The 16,297-nt window shown below is 34.9% G+C and overlaps 1 long non-coding RNA gene across 1 annotated transcript in view; it reads left to right on the top strand.

Annotated features, from left to right (window-relative positions):
* Positions 1-307: 307 nt before the first annotated feature.
* Positions 308-16,297, top strand: part of LOC125937937 (uncharacterized) — a 32,791-nt gene continuing 16,801 nt past the window's right edge. The window contains exon 1 of the long non-coding RNA XR_007462555.1: positions 308-409. This is a non-coding gene — a long non-coding RNA (uncharacterized LOC125937937). The remainder of the gene's footprint in view (positions 410-16,297) is intronic.

Here is a 16,297-nt window from a genome sequence, read left to right as displayed (position 1 = left end):
GGACACTGGGGTTTTTCTATGTTGTGGATATTGTAAATAATGCTACAGTGAACATGGGGGTGCAGATATCTTTTTGAGTTCCTGTGTTTTTGTTTCTTTCTGGTAAATACCCAGAAGTGGGATTGCTGGATCATATAAGAGTTCTTTTTTTGAATTTTTTTGAGGAAACTCCATGCTATTTTCCACAGTGGCTGAACAAATTTATATTCCCACCAAAAGTGCATAAAGGTCCTATTTTCATTTTTGCCAACACTTGTTATTTCTTGTCTTTTTGATGATAGCCTTTTTTTTTTTTTAAGTAGGCTTTATGCCCAGCGTGGAGCCCAGTGTAGGGCTTGAACTCAAGCCCCCAAGATCAAGATCTGAGCTGAGATCATGTGTCAGATGCTTAACCAACTGAGCCACCCAGGTACCTGGATGATAGCCTTTTTAACAGGGGTGAAGTGGTATTTCACTATAGTTTTAATTTGCATTTACATAATGATTAGTGGTGCTGAGCACCTTTTCATGTACCTGTTGTCTATCTGTATGTCTTTGAAAAAATTTCTATATAGATCATCTTCTCAGTTTTAATTGAGTTGTTTGTTTTTTTACTATCATATGAGTTTTTTAAATATATTTCGGATTTGCAAATATTTGCATTCATTCAGTAGGTTGCATTTTAATTTTGTTGGTGATTTCCTGTATTTTGCAAAAGTTTTTAGTTTGATGTATGGTTACCTTTTTGTTAATTTTATTTTGGTGATATGGGAAAAAATTATATCAATTATCTACTGCTTTGTAACAAATTACCATGAATCTTAGTGACTTAAAACAAGAATGATTCATTTCTCATAATTCCACGGGTTGACTGTGAGGTTCTGTTTTACATGGCATAGCTGAGATTCTTTATGTGATTTTATTTATCTGGGAGCTCAGCAGAGTATGGGATGTCCAAGATGACCTTTCATCCTTTAGGATCCCAATACAGCCTCCAATCATTCAATGGTCCAACTCAATTTTGTTTCCAGAATGGCAAATGACCTCCAAGAAAGAGTATTCCAAGAAGAGTGGTCCCAGTATGCAAATCCTTATCAAACCTTTGCTTGTATCATTCTTGCTAATGTCTCATTCGCCAAAGAAAGTCATATGGTTGAGGCCAGCGTCAATGAGGAGAGGACTCCACAAGGGCATGAATATAGCCAGTCATGTTCAGTGGGGGCTTCCAAGATAAGAGTGTATCACAAATACTTTCTTGGTTTTTTATATAGAAAGGTTGCTTTTAAATTATTTCTTTCACTAGTTATGAGGGCATTTTCTACCTTTTAATTGGGTATTTTTATTTTTTTCATTTGACAATTACTGGCTGATATCATTTGTGGTTTTCTTATTGATTTATAGGAACTTCCTGCAAAGTAAAGAAATAGCTCCCTTTTTTGGTCATCTTTACTATTAAATTTTTTTTTTCTAGTTTGTTACTTTCTTTTATATTTCAGTTTACTTTTCTAGGTGCATTTATTTTTGAGTAGGCTCCACACCCAGTGTGGGACTTAAACTCATGACCCTGAGTTGCATGGTCTACTGACTGAGCCAGCCAGGTTCCCCTAGGTACATTGTTTTTATATTTTCAATATTATGTTGTTTATATGTCAGATATTTGACAAATGCTTACTCTTCTTTTTTTTTCTCCTTTGGTATTGATTTTTTTAAGACTCTAATATTTAATCTTTTTGAATTTTATTTGGGAATACAGGGTGAGGTAAACACAAATTGACTTTTTTTTTTCAAAATTCACAAATTGCCATGATTTCTTTGATATTTTTCTCCTTTTTCATTGATTTGTAATTCTTCCTATATCTTATATTAACCGTTTGTTTGTTTGTTTGTTTGTTTGTTTGTTTTTTAAAGTAAGCTCCAGGCCTAACTTTGGGCTTGAATTCACAACCCTGAGATCGAGAGTAACATGCTCTATTGACTAAACCAGTCAGGCTCCACCTTATATTAGATCTTATAACAAGGTCTATTCCTGTGCTCTCCTGTTTATTCCATTAGTGGTCTTTTATTCCAATGTTATTCCTATACATTTAAGATTATTGTTTTCTATAATATATTTGAATTATTGGTAAGGCTATCCTTATACCACCCCCTATTGCTTTCTATTCTTACCTAATCATAATACCTGATTTTTAGTATCATATTTTTTCAAGTTCTGAAAGAAAAATATCTTTTGAATATTGACTGGAACTATTAAAACTATGGGAAAACAGAGAACATAAGGTTTTAAGTTCACAAAAAATGTTTTTAAGAAACTGGAGGTTTTTTTTTTTTTTTTTTTTTTTTTGAGCCCTCTTAAAAAAAAATCACTAAGCTTTAAAAATATTTTTCCTTTTTATTCCCCAAATGGCACCAGCTGTGCAGTTTTACTGCCAGCCAAAATGTTGTTTTCAACTTCCCCTGGAGGTTTTTCCTTGCACTCAATTTGTATGTTCTTCCTATTGTATTTGCCAGCGTGAAATGACAATGAAGGATATTTTATTTTATATGGCATATATACTGAATTATTACATGCATTATAATATACACTAAGTAAATTATATATTCTCTGAACAATGTTAATGTAAATAAACACAATGTTTTATCATTTAAAAAAATGTCTACTTATTTATTTTGAGAATGAGAGGGAGGGAGCACATGAGTGGGAGAGGGACAGAGAGAGAGAGAGAGGGGGAGAGAGAATCCCAAGCAGTCCCCATGTTGTCAGCACAGAGCCCATTGAGGGGTTTGATCCCATGAATGGTGAGATCATGACCTGCATTGAAATCAAGAGTGGAATGCTTAACCAACTGACCTACCCAGGTGCCCTGTGTTTTTCTTTTTAATTAAGTTTTTTTCCCTTTAATTTTATTTATTTATTATGTTTTTTTAGTTTTAATTAAGTTTTTAATTAAGGTATTATTTTAGTCTTTGATTTTGGTCAGTGATCTTTAAGACAAAGCAAGAAAAAAAATATTTTTAACACCTTTACTACCATGATTAAGATCTCTACAGCCAGTGCTAACTGGCTCATTGCCCACTTAGGAAGGAATAGTCTGAACATAAGAAAATCTTAAAACTATGACTTTATGCTGATTGGATAAACCTCTAGTTCCAATTGAACACATCAAGGTTTTTTCCGGTCTTCTCTCTTGCCATGTAAGTACTTTCTCCAATAGTGAGAAATCTGGCTTTCATTATTTTTAATATAAGTATTGATTGTCTCAAATGATTTATTTATTTTCCTATTGTGTCATTCTCCCAATCTCATTGTCTCCTTCAGCTACCATCTCCATGCAGCCCCCACTCTCCCCATCCTGCATCTTTTGGTGCAAGTGTACACATGACTGATGAACCTCCTCATGGCTTTACCTTCCTGCTTTGCACTCTGTCTCCTTGGACACCGGCAGCTGATGTGCCTCTGCACAACATCCCCTTAACCTCATCATTCATTACCCTGTGTGGAGAAGGGAAGTGAAAAGAAAGGAAAGCAGTGGGAAGGGAAAAGAACCGGAAAGGAAGCAAACAGGAAGGGAAGAAAATAGGGTGAGAAAGAAGGGAAAGAGAAAGTCAAGAGAAAAGTTTAAGGTCTTCATTTGATTTTTTTTTAATTTTTTTAAATTTTTCTTATTTTTGAGAGACAGAGAGAGACAGAGCATGAATGAGGGAGGAGCAGAGTGAGGGAGAGACACAGAATCCAAAGCAGGCTCCAGGCTCTGAGCTTTTGACACAGAGCCTGATGCAGGGCTTGAACCCATGCAGGGCATGATGTGAGATCATGACCTGAGCCAAAGTTGGACGGTTAACCGACTGAGCCACCCAGGTGCCCCAAGGTCTTCATTTGATTTTTAAGAAAGCTATAATTAGATCTATGAATAAACAGAACTCCCGAACGCTCCAAAGGTTCTGGCAATAAATGGAATTCCAGTACTTGTAGTTTACCTTGTGTAACACTTTGTGTCTTTTACAGCCTTATTTTGTTGTTTGAGTGCTGCATTTGGGCAAGGAACACACTTTTAGTTCTTCTTGGTTAGTGGTTTCTGCTTGAGTTCTAATATACTGAGGCTTTATTGTTAAGGTTAGGCAAGGGAACAGTAGGCTGAGCTGAGATGGCAGTCTTTTCTCTCTAATCTGCTTTGCAAAGAACTGACTACACTCAAGAATTTGTACTCCCTGAAATGTTTTCCTTCTCTTCCTTTCTCTCTCCTTTCTTCCTTTTCTTCCTATGTTCCTTCCTTCCTTCCTTCCCTGTTTCCTTTCTTCTTTCTTTCTTTCCTTCCTTCCTTCCTTCCTTCCTCCCTTTCTTCATTTATTTGTTTTTTTGTTTTTTAGGCAGAAAGACCTTACTTGACACAAATTTTTAAAATATCAAAATAAATAAAAGATTTGATTATATTCAACAAGATGATCAAAAGGTGTGACTATTCCAAAGTATTAGAATCAATATAATTGACCTATTATAAAAAAGGGAAACATATTTCAGGGTTTTTTTAGTGAATTATCATTTGAGAAGGAGTTTTTTTATGAAAAGCTTGAATTGCAATTTAACAGTAGAGTGAATAATTCTTCTTTTGGGTCAACTAAATTCATTTGTCTAAATTTCTATATAAACAACTACAACAATACCCATTTTGCTTTTTTTTTGTAATGGCATTTTGAAAAATCTTTTTTTTTTTTTTTAAGTAGGCTCCAAACCTCACATGGGGCTCAAACTTAAAACCCTGAGATCAAGAGTCGTGTGCTCTACCAGATAAACCAGTCAGGCACCTTAAAAAATCACCAGCTATAAAGATAGCATGTGCTAGTGGCACCTGGGTGACTCAGTGGGTTAAGCATCTGACTTCAGCTCAGGTCATGATTTCATGGTTTGTGAGTTTGAGGCCTGCATTGGGCTCTGTGCTGACAACTCCAGAGCTTGGAGCCTGCTTTGGATTCTGTGTCTCCCTCTCTCTCTCTACTCATGCTCTGTCTTTCTCTCTCTCAAAATAAATAAATAAACATTTAAAAAAATTTTTAATTTTTGTTTTATGTTTTTAAATTTTTAATGTTTATTTATTTTTGAGAGGGAGAGAGAGAGACAGTGTGAGTGGGGGAGGTGTAGAGACAGAGAGAGAGAATCCCAAGCAGGCTCCCACAGTCAGTGCAGAGACTGATGTGGGGCTCGAACCCAGCAACCGTGAGATCATGACCTGAGTTGAATTTGGGCGCTTAACTGACTGAGCCACCCAGGCACCCCTAAAATTTTTTTTAAAAATAAAGATAGTATGTGCTATGTAATAATACTGCATTTGATACTTCCACAAAAAATATAATTCAGTTTCCATAGATAATTTCCCATTTGTTACCATATTTTACAATGTGTATAATTTTATTTTCAGAATATATATATATATATATAGTTTAATAAACTTATTTTACTGTGGGTAAACAGAAAAAATGTTTTTCTAACTTAGTGCTGAATTTGAAGTTGAGTTTAAAATTATATTCAGTGAAGAAAAATAAGATTATTTTAAAAATCTAAGTTATAGATGTATATGGTAGTTTTATTTGTTTATTTACTTATTTATTTATTTAAGTTTATTTATTTTGAGAGAGAGAGAAAGTGAGCATGTGTGCTTGCAAGCTGGGGAGGGGAGGGAAAGGGAGAGAGAGAGGGAGAGAGAGAATCCCAAGCAGACTCCATGCTGTCAGCAGAGCCCAATGAGGAGCTTGATCCCACCAAGTGAAAGATCGTGACCCAAGCTGAAATCAAGGATTGAATGCTTAAATGACTGAGCCACCCAGGCACCCTGAGATGTATATGGTAGTTTTAAAAAATCAAATAGTTCTGTGAGGTGAAACAATACTCACCTGCTGTTTTATCAGTTCCAGTCAGAATTCCTCTGCCTGAAGGCAAGTACTTTCAAATTGTCTAGGTCTTTTCTCTGATATTTACCTCCTTATATCTAAAAATCATATGTAAGCTTTTAAATTAATACTTAAGTTGATATTTTCTGTTGACTTGCAACTGTAAAAGATGATATTAACTCCTTTATCCAAATACTCCCTCACACGGACAGATATTTATTTCCCTTTAATATATTTTATTTCCCTCCCACCATTTTTAATTATACAGTAATTTTTGTTAGCTCAATTTTTAGTGTTTAAATTACTGTAACTTTATTCATGTGGAATGCCAGGATTATACTTTCTTTCTTTTATAATTTGTGTGTTTAACTTAACAATTGTTTTGGGTTGCTTAGTTTTAATATGTTTTTCACAAATATACCCATAATTTTGCTATAAGTGGAATTCTCAGCGTAATATATTCATATACCTCCCCCCCACCTCTGTCCTCAAATTGTTAGTTCATGGTCTTAGCAACAGCCCTCCTGGAGACCTCCATCTTCTGTTCCAGTCTCCATTGATTGTTTCTGGTCTTGGACTCAACTGTCAACCTGGGTTTTTCACTTCACTTCTTTCTTAGGGATTCCCTTTCTTTTTCTTGCTTTTTTTCCTAGATCCCAAATCTTCCTCATTCTTGGTTTACTTTTTTGTTTGGTGGAATACATCCTCCAGTAGCTTCTAGGGAAAGAGTGTAGTAGCTAGCCTCCAAAACGGCTCTCAGTGATCCCCAGTGACTTCTGAGATTGGTTATAAAAGATTATATCTTCCCTCTTGGGAAACTATCCTTTATGTCTCAGATTATTTCCTTGGTGGAAAATAAGCTGCTTTGTTTTGAACAGTCTTACAGAGAGGTCCATGTACAGCAGAGCTAGAATCTCCCATCGAAAGCCAGCAAGGAACTGAGATTTGCCAACAATGACATGAGTAATCTTGGAAGTACATTCTTCAGTCCAAGTGGAGCCTTTAAGGTAACTGCATCTCTGGCTGACAGGTTGACTTGCAATCATAGGAGAGACCCTCAACTAGAACTTCCAGCTAAGCCACTCCTAGATTGCTGACCCACAGAAATTGGGAGATATTAAATGTTTGTTACTTTAAACTGTTATGCTTTAGGAGAATTTACTATGTGGCAATAGATAACTAATACAAAGGGTGAATGGAAGATAAGTTTTTTGAGATATTAAAGGTGTAAAAATGTATTTGATTTATCCTTGTACCTATTTGGAAGTTTGGCTGGGAATGTAATTCTAGGGTGGAAATGAATTTACCACAGAATTTCAGAAGTGTTACACTTGCAGCTGAACAGTTATCAGTCATCTGGATTCTTCATTCTTTTTATATGTCCTCTCTTCTCCCACTTCAGAATCTCTGTTCTGAAATTCTATGATGACATATCTTTTCATTTATTATGCTATGGGATATATTAGCCTCTTTCAATTTAGAAAGTTGTGTAAAGTTTCCTGGAGTTATTTCTTTGAAAAAATTCTTTTCTCTTTTTTTCTGTTCTTTCTTTCTTTCTGAAACTCTTAATCATAGGCTGTTGAATCATCTGCACTGATCCTCTAATTTTCTTAATCTTTTTGATTTCTCATCTTGTTTTTTCCCTCCATGCTCTGGTAGATTTCTTCAACTTTATATTCCAACTTTTCTATGGAATTTTAAAAGTCTACTATCTTTCCCTTCCCTACAATCTTTCAATAAGAACCTTATTAGATAGATCAGAATAGGATTAATATTCTAGGGTGCATATTTTTATTGGCTGTAGTCAAGATGGTACAGTTATTTATCATTCTATGAACATTACTCAAATTTGGAAATGCCTACCATCTGGGATAGCACAGATCAAACTTCTGCTTCAGATATATATAGACTTTAGTGCTCTAATTAGATTATTTACATTGTTATTATTTTTTTTACAAGTCCAATCGTATAACTACTGTTAAACCAAAGGCTACCATGCTACGTGAGTTTGAACACTGGATGAAGTTGCTTTTCTAATTGTTAACACAAATAGGGAGAGGGTGATGAACTCAGTTAAGTCCTGTAAGATTTTAGGCAGCTGGGAAAGTATCAGCTATTCTACAATACATTTACTATTTTTGGTCCTTTTCATTTCTTCATACAGATCTGAGTTTCCATTTGATATCATTTTCTTTCAGCCTGAAGAATTTCCTTTAACATTTCTCACTCTCTATTTTAATGTTTATTTTATTTTTGAGAGAGAGACAGAGCACGAGCAGGGGAGAGGCAAAAAGAGAGGAAGACACAGAATCTGAAGCAGGTTCCAGGTCTGAGCTGCCAGCACAGAGCTGGATGTGGGGCTCCAACTCACAAAAATGTGAGATCATGACCTGAGCCAAAGTCAGATGCTTAACCAGCTGAGCCACCCAGGCGCCCCTCCTTTAACATTTCTTGTAGTATAGGTTTTCTGGTGGCAAACTCAGGTTTTATCTGTAAATATCTCCATTCTACCATCTTTTTTTATACCATTAAAAAAATTCAAGTATAATGAACATACAGTGTTATATTAATTTGAGGTGTACAATATAATGACTCAACAATTCTATACACTACTCAGTGCTACCATCATTTTTAAAGGATGTTTTCTATGTCTACTGAACATGGAATTGTAGACTCAATTCTAGTTTTATTTTTCTTGTAGCTATTTAAAGATGTCATTTCATTTTCTTCCTGCTTGCAATGTTCCTTATGAGAAGTCATGATAATTGTTGCCATTTTTCCCCTGTATGTAATGTATTTTTTTTCCTCTGACTGCTTTTAAGATTGTGTTTTATCCTTGGTTTTCAATAATTTGACTATGCTTTGCTGTGGTTCTCTTTTTTATTATTGAGATTTTTTTCCAGCTTTATTGAAATGTAGTTGACATATAACATTGTTGTAAATTTAAGATATATAATGTAATGATTTGATATACATATATATTGTGAAATGATTATCACAATAAGGTTAGTTAACACCTCCATCACCTCACAAAATTACTTTTTTTTGTGTTTGTGATGATGAGAATATTTAAGATCCATTCTCTTAAATAAGTCTTAAATAAGAAATGAGTTTCTCTCTCAAAGAAAGAGAGATATCATATGTTTTCACTCATATGTGGAACTTGAGAAACTTAACAGAAGACCATGGGGGAAGGGAAAGGGGAAAAATAGTTACAAATAGAGAGGGAGGGAGGCAAACCATAAGATACTCTTAAATACAGAGAACAAATCAATTGAAGGTTGATTGAGGGGGACGGGCAGTCCAAGGAGAGGGGAAAATGGCTGATGGGCATTGAGGAGGGCACTTGTTGGGATGAGCATTGGGTGTTGTATGTAAGCGATGAACCACAGGAATCTACCCCCAAAACCAAGAGCACACTGCATACACTGTATGTTAGCCAACTTGACAATAAGTTGTATTAAAAATATATATATCCACTCTCTTAGCAACTTTCAAGTATATGTTATAGTATTGTTAACTACAGTCACCATGCTGAACATTAAATCCCCAGATCATCTTATAACTGGAAGTCTGTATACTTTGACCAACATCTCTCCATTTCTCCTCCCTGTCAGTCCATGGCAGCCACCATCTACTCTCTGTTTTTTGAGTTTAGCTTTTTTAGATTCTACATATAAGTGAGATCATACAGTATTTATCTTTTTCTAACTTATCTCACTTAGCATAATGTCTCCAAGGTCCATTCATGCTGTTGCAAATGGAAGAATTTCCTTCTTTTTAATAGCTGAGTAATATTCATATACATGCGAATATTAAAGAACGAATATAATATATGTAATAATATATAATATAATCATATCTTGTTTGTTTATTTATTTATTTATTTACCTATGCAATTTTTCAAATGTTTTTATTGGATTCAACATTCCTTAAAGGGATAGGGGCACCTGGGTGGCTCAGTCATTTGAGTGTCTGACTTTGGCTTAGGTCACAATCTAACGGTTTGTGGGCTCAAGCCCCACGTTGGGCTCTTGCTGACAGCTCGGAGCCTGGAGCCTGCTTTGAATTCTGTGTCTGCCTCTTTCTCTCTCTCTCTCTCTCTCTCAAAAATAAATAAACATTAAAAAAATCCTTAAAGGAATAAACAGATATACAACTAATTTGATCAGCTGCTAATGTATTTTAGTATCCCTTTATTTTTGTACTCAAGAGCCAATTCACCTTTTCTCCATGTTTAATACTTAGCTTTGGTAAAATTTACCATGTTCTTCTTCATCTCCTATTGGAGCATGAGTGTTTCCACCCTGCTTGGTATAAGTTGCTCTTTCAGTTTTTTTCCTGTAGGTATGTCCTACAGGCCTCTTCTGGTTTTTTTTTTTTTTTCTTTTTTCTTTAACTTTACTGCTTACATCCCATAACATTATCTTCCCATCATTCCCTCCAGTAAGCAGGAAATAGGATTCTGGCAGACCTGGGGTACTCCCAAAGTGTGGCCATTAAATCCCATTTCTTGCTTATGCATATATATTATATCACAAATAGCATAATATAATTATATATAATATATTATAACTCATATAATATATTAATATATGAGAGTATTACTGAATGAATATATATTATATATATGTGTGTTTATGTATACATAATATGTATACCTATGTGTTTATGTATATATATATATATATATATGTATATAATTACATTTTTCTTTATCCATTCATTTATCAATGGGCATTTAGGTTGTTTCCATGTCTAGGATATTAAGGATAATGCTGCAATGAACATAGAAGTACAGATACCTTTTTGAGATAGTGATTTCACTTCATTTGGATATATAGTTGTGGGTTTTTTGGTTTTTTTTAAAGCTTATATTGCTAAGAGTATATTGAGCTTCTGGGATTTGTAGGTTGACAGTTTTTATTAAATTTGGAAGTATTTTTGGCATTATTTCTTTAAATATGTTTTCTGCTTCAATCTCTGTCCCCTCTGGGAATTCACTTACATTTTATTTTTTTTTACATTTTATTTAAATCCAAGATAGTTAACATATTCACTTATAATATGTTTACACCTTTTGATTTGTCGTACAAGTCACAGAGGGGCTCATAATTATATTCAATATTTTTTCTTTCTGTGCTTCAATTTGGATATTCTACTGTTCTTTGCCCTGTTTTTAAGTTCACTGATTTTTTTCTTCTGCAATGTCTAATCTGCTGCTAAAACTAGCCAATAAAATTTTTGTTACAGATATTGTATTTTTTCCCGAATTTTATTCTTTTTGTAAAGTTTCAATTTCTCTATTGAGATTTTCCCTGTCTTTACACCCATAGCTCATCTTGTCCTTTAAATCCATAAATACATTTATAAAAGCTGTTTTAAAATCCGTGTCTGCTGATACCCAAATTTTGCCATTCCTGAGTCTGTTACAGTCTCTGGTTTTTTGTTTGTTTGTTTTCTGCCTATGATCACATTTTCATGCTTCTTTGTATGCCTAGGAATTTAAAATTTCTTATTAGTCATTGTGGCTTGTACATCATTGTGAGCCGAGATATTTTCTTCCTTTCAAGAACATTGGGTTTTATACTCAATTTACTTGCCAAATAAACTTGATACTTTTGAATCTTATTTTTAAATGCGATTAGGGCAGATACAGAGTAGCCTTTGCTCTACACCTTAAGCAACCGGACTTGTAAGGTGTGGACTTGTTGTGATCACAATTAAATGCCTAGGCTGTTAGTGAAGTTTCTCCACTCTGACAGTTGGAATTCTATCATCTCTTGACCATGCAAGCCTCCAGAATTTCCATTCCGGTCTCAGCTCTCTGGTAGTTGATTTCTGCCAGGCCTTGCACTATCTCGTCTTTTATTAGTATTTGCCTCAAATCTTAATGAGTCTTTGATGCATATTTCTAGGGCTCATTCTCTACATAACTCCTTCTTCTTTAGCACCCTATTCCACAAATTACAGCCTCAGCAGACTTGAATGAACTCCAATCTGTTTTCTCAGAAGCAGTGCAACCTTGGCCTCCATCTGTCTCTGCCATAGTCTGGGATTTGCTTCCAAGGGAAAGTCAGTCAAATGTGTGTTTCATTCACCTTGTATGTTTTTCTTTTCTTAGGGATCACTATCCTGTGCTCTAGTTGTCAAACATCTGATTTATATCAACAACTAATTCGTACATTTTGTCCAGTTGCATAGTTTTTTGTTTGTTTGTTTGTTTGTTTAATGCTGTGAGGGCTAGTTTGGAACCAGTTACAATGCTATGAGCAGAAGAGGAAGTTGCTTTTGCATTTTTAATTTCTAAGAAATTAAACAAATTATGGAATGCTATATTTTTCTTTCTGCATATCTTTCTGCATATCTTGTTATCCCAAGTTCTTTTTCCTTTTTTCATTACTGTCTTCATGTTAGAGACTTTTCTTTAAATATCTGTTTATCTTTGGCCATCTGCTCATGTTATGTGATAAGGCAGTGCAAGATTATTTGAAGTTCTGGATATGTATGGAGAACTAGTCAACAGGTGAACTTTATTTCAGGATCATCTGGCAGGGCCTGATAATCAGGATCTTTAATTAATTTTTCTTGGGCTAGAAGAAATCCTCTATTCTCTTGGTAATAGGGGTCAAAGATCTCATTATTCATCAAGTTAACTTTCACTTGATCATTTTGTTTCAATGTCTTGTCCCTGAGTTCATCGTCTCTATGGTTCAATTTTCCAGAGAGCAAATCTTCAGTTTGTCTTCCAGGGTTGGGGAGAAGATAGTAGCTTGGATGCTGAGAGAGGTATTGGAGGTGGGGATGAGGAGGTTTCTATAGTGTTTTGATCTTTCAAGGTCCATTTGTACCAACTTTGACTTTCAAATGTTATTGATGTGTCAATTTTCTGAGCATTGCTGAGATCCTGTAGTCTCTTTCTATATTTCCCTTATGTTGGCTTAGGTTTTAGTATTCTCAGGTTTGTGAAGTTAATTATCATTCATCCATCTGCTTTCCAGCCTCCAAAATGTTGTTGCTATGATTTTTTTTTTTTTTACACATCCTCTCTCTCTCCTTATGGTTAAAAAAAAAAATCTGCTTACTGTCATTTTAGTGAGGTTTCAGGAGGGAAAGACAATAAATTGTATATGTTCAATCTGCTGTATTTAATTGGATGCTTATATTCAAGACTTTAAGTCTACAAATGTCACACAGTTAGGATTAAATATTTCTGTGGCAGCCTCAACTCAATCCTTAATCTATCTGCATTATAGCAAGGTCTTTTTTTTTTTTTTCAAAACTTTACCATATTGTGATGATTTTGTGACTTTTTATCAAATATAACATTGATTTCATGGGGCGCCTGCGTGGCTCAGTTAATTAAGTGTCCAACTCTTGATCTCACCTTGGGTCTTGATGTCAGGATCATGAATTCAAGCCCCACACTGGGCTCCATGCTAGGCGTGAAGCCTACTTTAAGAAAAAAAAAAAAATATATATATATATAATATTGGTTTCTTAAATTTGAGTTGATATTTTAAAAATAAGGAAAATATGATTTTTTAAGGTTATTTATTTTGAGAGAGAGAGAGAGAGAATGAGAGTGGGGGAGAGACAGAAGAGAGAAGGAGAGAGAGAATCCTGAGCAGGCTCCCTGGTGTCACTGCCAAGCCCTATGTGGGATCCAATCCCATGAACTGTGAGATCATGACCTTAACCAAAATCGAGAGTCAACATTTAACTGACTGAGCCATCCAGGTGCCTCTGAAAATATTTTTGATACTAAAAAACACAAACAGGCCTCATGGCTCACCTTAAAGTCTATCCACAGACCCAAAGTTCTAAGCATTAATTCTTTTTTATATACAAACACACTCTTTGATATCACAGAGCAATCACTTCAAGATATGAAACATTTTAATAGAGGAAATATGGATTTCTGAATTTCTTGCTTTATTTATTGTTAACATTAAGACTGCTTTCACAGAGTATAAGTCACTAGGAAGGTCAGTTTTGAGAATGGTAAATAATAATAATTATTTTAGGATTAATACCTTACATATCTTTTTTTAAAAAAATAATTTTATGTAGTCAATACTATCCAGAGCAACCTACATATTCAGTGCAATCCCTACCAAAATAACATGAGCATTCTTCACAGAGCTAGAACAAACAATCCTAAAATTTGTATGGAACCAGAAAAGACCCCAAATAGCCAAAGCAATCCTGAAAAAGAGAACCAAAGCTGGAGGCATCACAATCCCGGACTTCAAGATGTATTACAAAGCTGTAATCATCAAGACAGTATGGTACTGGCATAAAAACAGACACTCAGATCAATGGAACAGAATAGAGAACCCAGAAATGGACCCACAAGTTTATGGCCAACTAATCTCTGACAAAACGGGAAAGAATATTCAATGGAAAAAAGACAGTTTCTTCAGCAAATGGTGTTCAGAAAACTGGACAGCAACATGCAGGAGAATGAACTTGGACCACTTTCTTAGACCATACACAAAAATAAACTCAAAATGGATGAAAGACCTAAATGTAAGACAGGTAGGCATCAAAATCCTAGAGGAGAAAGCAGGCAAAAACCTCTTTGGCCTCAGCGGCAGCAACTTCTTACTCAACACGTCAATTTACTCAACAAGATATAAAATGTTTCATATCTTGAAGTGATTGCTCTGGGAAGGCAAGGTAAACAAAAGTAAAAATGAACTATTGGGACCTCATCAAGATAAAAGCCTTCTGCACGGCAAAGGAAACAGTAAGCAAAACTAAAGGGCAACCGATGGAATGGGAGAAAATATTTGCAAATAACATATCAGATAAAGGATTAGTATCCAAAATCTGTAAAGAACTTGTCAAACTCAACACCCAAAAAACAAATAATCCAATGAAGAAATGGGCAAAGGACATGTATAGACATGTTTCCAAAGAAGACATCAAGATGGCTAATAGACACATGAAAAATGCCCAACATCACTCATCATCAGGGAAATACAAATCAAAACCACAATGAGATACCACTTCATACCAGTCACAATGGCTAAAATTAATAACTCAGGCAACAACAGATGTTGATGAGGATGTGGAGAAAGATAAACTCTTTTGCACTGCTGGGGGGAATGCAAACTAGTGCAGCCACTCTGGAAAACAGTATAGAAATCCTCAAAAAAGTAAAAATAGAACTGCCCTATGACCCAGCAATTGCACTACTAGGTATTTATCCAAAGGATACAGGTGTGCTGTTTCAAAGAGGCACATTCACCCTGATGTTTATAGCTGTGCTATCACCAATAGCCAAAGTATGGAAAGAGCCCAAATGTCCATCAACCGATGAATGGATAAAGAAGATGTGGTGTGTGTGTATGTATGTATATATATATACATATATACATATATACACAATGGAGTATTACTAGGCAATCAAGAAGAATGAAATCTTGCCATTTGCAACAACATGGATGGAACTAGAGTGTATTATGCTAAGCAAAATTAGTCAGAGAAAGACAAATATTATATGACTTAACTTATGTGTGGAATTTAAGATACAAAACAGATAAACATAAGGGAAGGGAAGCAAAAATAATATAAAAACATGGAGGGAGACAAAACATGAAAGACCCAAATATAGAGAACAAACAGGGTTGCTGGAGGGGTTGTGGAAGGAGGATTGGGCTAAATGGACAAGGCGCATTAAGGAAGACACTTGCTGGGATGATTCACTGGATTCTACTCCTGAAATCATTATTGCACTAATTGCTAACTAACTTGGATGTAAATTAAAAGATATATATGTGTATATATACATATGTGTACATACACACAAATATATATAATTTTGTACAAATAATCTCATTGCTATGCAAGCACATAAAATTATATAATGTCTTTAAAGATGTTACTAATTTCTGTTTATGCTTTAAGTAACCTTTGGACATATGAAAACTGGTTAAACAAGAATGCATAAAATAATAAGAATTATTAGGAAATTGTAAGCAAAATGTTAAGAATAATGCCTATCTAGGGGCGTCTAGGTGGCTCAGTTGATTGCGCATCAGACTCTTGATTTTGGCTCAAGTCAAGATCTCTCAGATCGTGAGTTCAAGCCCCACATTGGGGTCTGCACTGACCGCACAGAGCCTGCTTGGGTTTCTCTCTCCCTCTCTCTTGGCCCCTCCACTGCCTATGCTGTCACTCTTTCTCAAAATAAATAAATGAACTTAAAAAAAAAAGAATAATGCCTATCTTTCAAGTCAATAAAATCTTTCTTCCATCCTCCCACATTCACCTTCTTTGCTCTTGTAATTATTTACCACTAAAGAAGTATTTCCTTTAGGACTAAATTAGGTGCTATAGGAGATTAAAAACAAGAAGCTGAAAATATACTCCAGTGTTAATAAGATGAATAAAGTATATTTTTTGATATAATGTTTGTGTTTATGGTTTG

The sequence above is a fragment of the Panthera uncia genome (genome assembly GCF_023721935.1).
Source record: "Panthera uncia isolate 11264 chromosome B2 unlocalized genomic scaffold, Puncia_PCG_1.0 HiC_scaffold_24, whole genome shotgun sequence".
Taxonomy (NCBI): domain Eukaryota; kingdom Metazoa; phylum Chordata; class Mammalia; order Carnivora; family Felidae; genus Panthera; species Panthera uncia.
The sequence above is the reverse complement of the archived record's forward strand: the minus strand, read 5'-3'. Positions and strand labels throughout refer to the sequence as shown.